Genomic DNA, 10,000 nt, shown 5'->3' with positions numbered 1-10,000 from the left:
AGAATAAGTCAAACCATTTGCAGATGTTATTGCGTTGGTCAATTATGCATTAATGCATCTCTAAACAAATGAGGTTTCGACTGAGACTTCATCACTGGCGACAAGGTGAAATAATGTCTCGCCTTCTTGCAACTGTCTGATAACGCGACTGCAAGTTTTCTTCGTGTTTAATTTCTACAAAGAATCATTTGCTAGACTATCCCCACCTTAGCTTCCTCACACAATAGGACCTCGCTCCAGGCCCTGTTGTACTCTGCTCGCACGAGAGAACAACTTACTGCGATGTTGTAAATAATCTGTAAATAAGGAAAGAATTACAGTGGATGCTTTCGGTTCCTCAGCGGCAAGCGTTGCGCTTATCTTTACTGTTGAGTCAAAGGAGTTCATAAGGAGACTCAGATCAGTTTTGAACACTGTACCATAAAGACGGATTGAATCTAAACAACTGTTTCACATAAAGGCATCGATATGGTCTTGTCAGTTGAGCTATAATAGACGTTTTTGAATATACGGCAGCCATTTTGATTTCTATTCTTTCGAAAGGCATTATGGGATGCCCAGGGGGCAAATACATATTAATTTGCCCCCTGAGCATCCTATAATGTCTTTCGAAACAACAGAAATCAAAATGGCCGCCGTATCTACAAAAAGGTCTATTGGTGTGTTCTATGATACCATTACAACGCCGTCGCGAGAAAGAGTGCTTCGAAGTCAGTTTAGATCAGAAATCCTTTGACGGCTCACATTGAAAATACCCTCGCAGATCTCATGCCCGTATTGTATCCACCATTTGTAGTTGACGAGCTACTTACATCGCCAGAGCCTCTATCTGTTCGCTGTTGCTGTTCAGCGGCTGTATATTGTGTTGCACTTCTTCAATGTACAGGCGTAGTACTTCATCTGTAGGGGGCTGCCAGGAAGGAACTTCTTCCTGTTGCACCACCTGGCACCTCAGACAAGGTGGCCTCTTCTTCCCGCTGTCTCTGTTCTTCGCGTTCGCGCATGATCCTACTTTTGCTGAAAAAAAGAAAAAAGACAAACAAGCGATCAGACAGTTTGTCACACAATACCGACGAAAGTTGCTACATGAAACTGTGATATAAGAGGGCACCTTGCTCGCTGATTTCACTTGATAAGCCGACTTGTTGAAGACACCCTACTTTTACACGAGCATCATTAAAAAAAAAGCCAAACCTTTTCAAGTCCTTGTGAGATCTCGACCCCTTTCCTATTTTCTCAACACTTTTCTCTGGTTCCTTGGGTGTGATGAGAACTGGCGAAGGTGTTTTCCTAACAAAAATAAACACCATGGCTAAGACAGAGAACATACCAGTCATCGAAACGGTTGAATAACTCCTATAGAGCTCTCTCACCACTGCGTTCCGTTCAGTTCGGTATTTTGTACATGACAGGCAAGACTGCAAAATGCAACTCAAGATCCCTTCGAAACTAACAGCTTCCGTGGAGAAGGCTTTACTTCGTTTACCTCAAATCACGGATAACGCCACATGGGTTAACTACTCTGCTTGGAAAGGGTTTTCTCCGGGTAAACGGTTTTCCCCTTTCATTAAAAAACAGCTCATTCAATTTTTGTTGATGTGTAGATTACTTTTGCAGAGGACTCGTTTCGTTATCAGGCTCTCAATCAGTTGATACTCAAGAAAGGTTTTTATTATTTTATTTACCTCTCAGCGTTTTTCGAGTTGATCAAGATAATAGGTCGGTGTGCATCAGTGGATTGTGAATTTAGCTCCTCCAATGTCAAGAACTTGCTATCCGCACGCATCTGAAATGAAAGAAGGAAAATTGTCGGTTTTCACTCACGTGATCAACAGCCATGTTTTTCAACGAAAACAAAAGAAAACTTTTGCATAATAATAGAGTTGAATTCCCGGAGGATTTGGTTGGGGCACCAACATGGCTGCCGTTTCTTTGTTTAGGGACACCAACATGGCGGTCGTGACGTCATGTGAAAACCGAGAATAAATGAAAATGATAATGATGATGATAATGAAGACGAAGATGATAGTAATGAAGAAGTTTATGCTGATGATATGAAAGGAAATAATAAAAGTAAAAATAAGGAAAAATAAGTCGTTGATGATCGGATGATGATCAACCTCGTTGCCAGGACCTCTCTCTTGGCTTAGGTCCTGGGAACGAGGCTGCATCAAGCCCTCTCGGTTGTAGACATGACCGTATACCTTGCAGTCGTGATACAGCCAATACATGGAGGTAAGTCTTCAGGCTCGAAGGAGAATGGATGAAAGCACACCCTGTGTATTTTCCTTGTTGCCGAATGTAATTCCACGTGACTTTGCAATGTGATGCAAAGAGATGGACTTCAGAATTTCGTGCTCCATCATTAGCCAATCAGAGATAAAGGAAAACAATTTATAACAAGCTTGCATGCGTTCCAGGTTTTCCTGCGCAAAGCGCCGGGTTGACTGAGTCGACGAAAACGTATAATTTTGCTCTATCATAAGTCTTTTGCGATTATTCCATCTCGTTCACGTCCTACAATTTAGGTTAAGTATTGTCGGAACGAAAATAGGACGCAACGTGACAATTGCGTGACGCGTGGACTGACGTCACAAGAAACCGGTTAGGACCGGTAGAGAGAGCACGCGGAGGAAAAAAAGGGAAGGAACAAACTCGTGGAGACTTAAGATGTCAATAAATGTGTTGAGAAGATAACCGGTGTGGAATAGTGTCAAGGAATCGTTGCAATAGTAACCTAAAAATAAATTGGTACGAACGGTTTCAGACTGAAAATAGAGAACGAAAGACTCTCTGTTGCTTGCTCACGTTGATGTCATAACCTCAAATTTGGTGATTTCGTGTCGTCGTTATGCAGAGTACCGCAAAAACATGTGCAGTACTACGTGCTGCACGTGCAGCACGATTATTTATGCTCTTTTAACCAATGATATCATTGTTTTGTGGCGTTGTTGTTGCCGTCGCCGTCATCGTTTCTTAAGCTCCCTATTTGACTGTCCGAGTCTTACTGTTGTAAAGGGTGAAAGTAATCACTTCGGTTTTGGTAGAACGGCACTCGGCTGATATGCTTTTCTAGGTTTCTCACCGGTCCACAGTCGTAAAAGCCATCTTGCATAATGTTATTACAGCTCAGTGCACCAGTCATGGCGAGCTTAGCGGGAAGGTTGCTATCCAGTAAGCACTCCATTGCGGCTTTGGCAAAACCGGACTGGCGGGTACTGGACAAGGAGATCTCACCTAGCACATCTAGACCACTGAAAAACATACACCAATGCCCAAATAAGTTAAATTGTCACTCTTTTCTTAAAAACTAACGAAGTCGCGAGCCTCAAGCAAGAGTGATTCACTCCGAGCACACGTTGTAATCAATCGTCACATCACAACCGTAAAGCTATTTGCATTGTCTTGAACTTATTCATTACGAAAATTAAACACTTTCGCTTCTTAAGGTGACAAATCCAGGCGGAAGTGACTGTAGGTTTTAAACCCGTAGCACCTTTGAAGCGAATCCTGCCTGTTGTTTTCTTTTCATTTTGCGATGGCGTCATTGCCTTTCTCGGTAAATACAGCCGTTTTTCGGGGTAGACACCTGGCCTCGGTGGTTCAAAAGGTGGATAACGCTATCCACCGGATGAATCACTATCCAGCAGATAAACATGAGGAAAACCAATTGAGTTATCCAGTGGATAATGATTTATCCAGTCTATAGCGCTATCCACCCTTCGAACGACTGGGGCCTGGGGCCGGTTGCTCGAAGCCTGGTTAGCGCTAACCGCTGGTTAAGAGGTATTAAAACCTATAGGTTTTCATGCTGTTTAACGCTGGTTAGCGCAAACCATGCTCTGAGCAACCAGGGTCAGCTTATCCGTGGAAGAAAATACGAATGGACAATGGAGATACGGGTAAGTTCTACTGACTTTTTATTGAAGCTCTAAGCAGTACTGAGGCGAATAGACCGTCTATTTTCGAATTCTCACAGCTGGACTGGATCTTGTATGAAATGGAGGCTAACGCGGGCAAATTAACTCGTGTGTGAAAAGATTTGCCGCATTAGCCTCCATTTCATGCTAGATCCAGTCCAGCCGTGAGAATTCGAAAATGGTCTATTCGAAGACTCGTTGGCAATGTTAATACTACAACTTTGTTGAAATGTTTTTACCAATTTCATATTTTAGATGTAAAGAAAGCGCATAAAAATGGACCATTTTGGATCTCAAATGCACCAATACCCGCGTGTTAGCTCTACGGATATCATTAAAATGTCTCTGCACGCACGAACCTTTTACGTGTACCATACAAGTATTCTAAGGTCCAGTCTTCGCGTCGTACAAGGCGAAGACGAACTTCTATTCTCGCTACAACTGGTACAGAGCACTGTCATTGATTTCACTCACCCCAGTCTACAGATCTCTGTCGCGGTCGACAAGTCGTTGCCACATTGAGGCACGGCCCAAGCCACGCTCCGCCTGACGTCATCATTTCCTGAACGCAGTAGTTCCACTAGCCGAGGGAGACCACCTTCCGCGCGAAACTGATCAAGGAGAGAAAGGAATTTACCATAGATCGATTACAATGGAAATCATTTCGGATTTTAAAGGTGTGAAGTGAACAAGTGAAAGGTGGAGCAAAGGCCTTTTTTTTAATTCGTACGGAATTCCGGCAGTCTTGGTCTAGCTTAGTTCCTCCAAAAAAATGCGGCCTGTTTGGCAGTGATTTCTCAAAAAGGCTCATGGTGTATGAGGCCACCTTACCAGAAACAGTCATAATTCAAGGGGATAACATCAGGATGAAAAAGGGTACGACCTTCATATATCCTCTCTCACGCTTTGGTGCAAGATACCTTCGCTGTCTTCGTTTGAATGATCGTTAAGGCCTTTGCAAACGGCTCCAACATTTAATTCAACGTCCGTTCGATTTTGTTTATACAGCGATGTTGAAACCAAGTTGAAACATGTTAAATTGATGTTGAATGAATTTAAAAGCGTTTACTTTGCTTCAACAACCATTTAACATTTCTTTTGTTATCGCAAACGATGAATGAAGTTGAAGTAGTTTGCCCTCTCTTTCAACATTGTTTGGTATGCACGCGCGTGCGCACTCATCGGTCTCTCAATGCCGGATCCATGTCCGTATCCATAGTAACAACGGCGGCTGCAGCCTGGGACTGAATACCAGGCCTCTCGTGAAGCTTTGTTGCATGAAATGTTGATGATGTGTTGAAACTGTTTGCCACATCGTTCAACAAAATCGAACGGATGTTGAAGCCAACGTTTATTGAAGCTCTTTGCCCGGGCCTTTACATCTTAAGGTTAAGTTGGTGAAAATTAACCCATCGACGTGCTCTCTTTCGTAAAATTAACTAAGAAGTGAAATAAACCACCAAAAGGAAATTGCCGAAGCGAATAGTTTGAACTCGTTTACAATCAGACTGAATAAGCTCTAATTTAAGGTATCTGCTTAGTAAGGTACTAAATAAAAGAAAACTGAGAGTCCAGAATCTATAGGCAAACAAAAATTGACACGTAGAGAAAACAGAATCACACTATATTACCTCATTTCTTGAATCTGCATCACAAACAAAGGCAGCTACTGCCACTCCAGCTTTGCTTTGAACAACGGAAGCACTGAGCAAAGAAAAATAAGTCAGTTATTAAACGTTTTTTTTATGCCAGAGATGATAATGCGTCCGAGGCGAACTTGGAAAAATATTTGTGGTACGTCTTGATACTTCGCTTTGTATAAACATTGGCACGAGGAAGGTTGTTATGCAGCTGGACGAGCATCCAAAGTTTTCCAAATGGATGGTTCGTCTTCACAAAAAATACGTTGTGTGCTTATCTTTCAACTTTAGTTAGACAAACCTTGAAGGGATGGGGGAAGGAAGCAGGGTTGGCGCAATAAGCCGTTTTCGAAATATCAAATACTCAGCTTGATAGTGAGGCAGTGTAGACAAAGACAATAGAAACACGTTAGACGTAATGTGAAAAATATTTGCAAATCATCCACTTTCCTTTGTCTTTGTCCTCTAAACCTCTCTTTCAAGCTGAATTTTGATATATCGAAAAAGGGCCTGTCGTAAGAGCTATAGGTGGTTTGCAACCAATCTCTAGAGACACGTATAACAATACTGCAATGTACAATTGCTGGTGGACGAACAAAAGTAGCTAATGAGAGATCTTTTGTTTGCCGGCGATGAAGTAACGTGAAAACCACCAATATATCCTGGACTAGACGACATTTGTGGGCTGCGTTTTTTGGTTATTTTAGCAAAATCCGTCCCAACTGAGAGGTTTTTCAAGGGGTACTCCGGTATTCCCCTCTAATCAAATGAACCAAGAGAGGTTTGAATCGATTTGCTTTAATTTGACGCGATTTGCCAACTATGGGAGTAGGGATGGTGCAGTTGTGAAATTACTCGCCTCCCAACTCGGCGTCACGTATGGGTTGAGTTTGTCGGTTCTCTATTCTGCTCTGAGAGGTTGATATTTTCTCCGGATCTGACTCCGGTTTTCCCCTCCCCTCCCTCAAAAACCGACCGACAACTGAGTTGATTTGAAGTTTGATTTGACTTCTGTACAGGGTCCCCAACAGACCATTTTACAGTTGTGTGCTTAGTTACTTGGCCTTTAAATGAAAGTGAGGCTGGTGTTGACCTTGTTTTGATACAGACCTCCCCCCATTTCTTATGTTAATGTTTTTGTGTGAGAATTTACATAAGAAAAGCAGTGAGGCCTGTATCAAAACAAGTTCAACACCAGCCTCACTTTCATTTAAAGGCCGGGTAACTAAGCACACAACTGTAAAGAGGTCTACTAGTGGACCAGCGCTAAATGCAGTGGACTCAAATAAAGTTCACTACAGCTTCAGTGTTCTTCTGCGCAAGGTTACGACTTTAAAAACTGCTTTTAATTAACAAAATTAAGTGAAGAGAGTGTAGTGTAACGTGAAGTGCTAGATTTCTATCCCATATGAACCATGTGAGCGTTAGCCCTACTGATTGAACTGGGCCAGAAACTCTAAGAAACGTTTCCCTAAGTTGGTCTTGGATGCTTTAGGCATCTCATAGTTCGATCCGTCCTTACGCTAGCTGGGTAAAATGACTAACGCATCACTGATTTTGACGTATCGTGTCTCTAACGTAAAATCGAAGCAATGGTGCTGAAAGGAACACAGTAAAGGTTTGTCATACTTCGACTGCAAAGCCTGTACAAGGGCCGGAACAACTCCTCTCTGCTGAATCTCCGAACGCCACGATTCTGAAACCAAAATCACAAAACAATGTATTGCGCTTGCTATTCTTGGTTTTCACATGACGTCACGACCGCCATGTTGGTGCCCAAAACAAAGAAAAGGCGGCCATGTTGGTGCCCGGACCAAATCCTCTGGGAATTTAACTCTATTATTATGCAAACGCTTCCTTTTGTTTTCGTTGAAAAACATGGCTGTTGATCACGTGAGTGAAAACCAGCCATTGATTTAAGAAGCGCGGAGCTAGAGATTAGTCGAATATGGGGTAACAAGGAAGAAATTAAAATATGACTTTTTGCCAAATGCCGGAAAACGTGGAAACGATGACAAAAATACGCGCTCAGTGGTAAATGTCTCACCAAAGGCGAAAAATCTACCGTCGTTTTCATCTAAGCGTGGACACATGACGAGAAAACATGTTCTATGAAGTTTGAGTTTGGCAGCCTTTAAGTAAACAGTTGAAACTTTTGCGATCGATAGTTCAAAAGTATTTGAAGCACACTTTATCAGCTTAGGGTCAATTATCGAGAAAAAGTCTTCGATGTCCAGTCTTGCCGTCATTCTAGGAAAACTTGCATGAACATCTCTCAAGCCACTTAGAGCATGTTTTCCCGTCACGCGTCCACGCTTAGATGAAAACGACGGTATAACAATAGAGCCTGTTCACTCAAGTAAACAAAATTAGTTCATAATGAATAGCATAGGTTTTTCGTTCGGGGAATTCAGGAGAATGTTATGAGTTTCGTTTGTTAACTTATATTTGAATGATCGGTTAAGTCGAGGATTTTTAGTCAATAAGGCAACTACTGTTTTTTAAATAGCTTGATCAAATAAGTTATCATTGGTAGTTGTATTTTTTATTCTTATCTTTTACATTATGAAACAAACAGGACGTACGGATAGTGTCGATCATATTTCACATCTTCATTACCACGAGGGCTTGTTGCTATTATGAATCCATCGTGCTATTGGTCAACTTAAAAATCGATGTAACCATTTTTTTTTTTTAACGTAAGTTAAGGTTTACATTGCAACCACGCCGGAGTTGCTAGAAGCATGCTCAGGGCAGCGATAAACATCATACTGGACGTAACAGTCTGAGTTCGTACCGTTCTCATGTAAATGACAACAAATCTCAGACCGGGTCCAGTAATTTCAAGCCTGTATGCTTTTGGGACAGGGATATATTTATTACACAAAGATATCATTTCGTCCCGTTTCATGTAAACGGATGCAAAAATTTTATAGGACGTTTTCAACCAACCTCTAGGTACACCAATAACAATAGAAAAATTTACGACTTCTGGTGGAAGAAACAAAAGAAGCCAATTAGAGATCTTTTGTTTTCGTCCACCAACATGGCGGCGATGACGTCACGTGAATACCTTCTATACTGGTCTGAGTTCGTCCCGGACTCAAGTAAATACCCCCTCAGAGAATTTTATGCTACTTTAATAACCAATGGTTGGTGCCAAACCGTTCTCCTAGCATTTAGGCCCAGGTTGACAATCAGACGTCACATGGTTTGTTGTTACTCTGGTTGAAAGCGGTTTAATGAAAGCAACTTACAAAATTGCCAGAGCAAATTTAACGTTGGTTCGTGCACGTGCAGTCCATGCGGCACGTGCCACGCGTACAGCACGTGCATCATAGCAGCACGTGTAATGCGTGCAGCATGTACGACGCGTATCCAATATGCAAATTTGAAAAACGGAGCATCTTTTCAAAAGGCATTTCTTCAGACCAATGCTTTCAATAAATTCCACGAACGCCAAGTGAAAACGTCAAGTGAATCACTTACACGAAAAACAACAGGTTTGCAAATGCCTGCTCATGCACTAGCTTTCCGTCATGTTGCGTTATAAAACTCGTTTCAAAGTTTCAACGAAAATCAGGGCGTGACGCAAAAAGTCAAAAATAAAGCTTCCAGACTACTTTTCTAAATCCCTCTCAACAGCTAGCGCATACATACCTTCTGTTGCGAGATTCGTGAGGCACACAGCTGCATTTGCTTGAACCAGCGGCTTTTCATCATTGAGTAGAGCAATTAGTGGTTCAACGCCGCCTTTGTCTACCACTTCACTATCAAAAGGAATATATAGCATTTTTTAAACTGAGAGTTAAGAAATCGAAAGCAGCCATGGTTATGATGTTGGCCAATCACCACAGAGTCAGGCGTTCAAATTAGCCAATCGTAAAGCGAAGAAAGTGCATGCAGCCGGCGCAAAGCGAGGGAAAATGCATGCGAGCAAAGAACAATTTGCTAAATAGAAGTGCAATGTCCAGGCCCTGCTTCCTGTAAATCCTAGGATTATTGTCTGGGAAATACTGCTTGAAAATGGCCAGAAAGTGGCACCTAAGCGACTTCATTGTAGTCTAGGTTCCACAATCTCTAAATAATAATAATAATATATTATTATTATTATTATTATTATTGTGATAATGCAACACAGTCACTTGGTGTCAACATCTATGTCAAAACTTTGAAGATAGTATTTTCCTTTCCCCCTTGACTGGCCATTATTTGCAAATCTCTGTTATGCTTTAATTGGGTGAGAATCATGCGCGAGACAATTTCAAACAAATCACTAAGCTTCTTAATGCAAGCTAATCACGAAAATAGTTTTGAAAAGAACAAATTTGAAATAAAGAATAGCTATATGAAGGCCCCATTATACTACTGCGACTGTACAGACGCTCATAACAAGGGGCTTACATCTCTGATGACGTTTTACATGTAGGTTCACGCAAA

General features: G+C 41.7%; 1 pseudogene; it reads right to left on the bottom strand.

Annotated features, from left to right (window-relative positions):
- LOC137987785 (armadillo repeat-containing protein 3-like) overlaps positions 1-10,000 on the bottom strand; it is a 27,266-nt pseudogene that overhangs the window by 1,666 nt on the left and 15,600 nt on the right.

The sequence above is a fragment of the Montipora foliosa genome, unplaced genomic scaffold, assembly GCF_036669935.1.
Source record: "Montipora foliosa isolate CH-2021 unplaced genomic scaffold, ASM3666993v2 scaffold_390, whole genome shotgun sequence".
Classification (NCBI taxonomy): domain Eukaryota; kingdom Metazoa; phylum Cnidaria; class Anthozoa; order Scleractinia; family Acroporidae; genus Montipora; species Montipora foliosa.
Note: the sequence above shows the minus strand (reverse complement) of the source record. Positions and strands in the feature narration are given on the sequence as shown.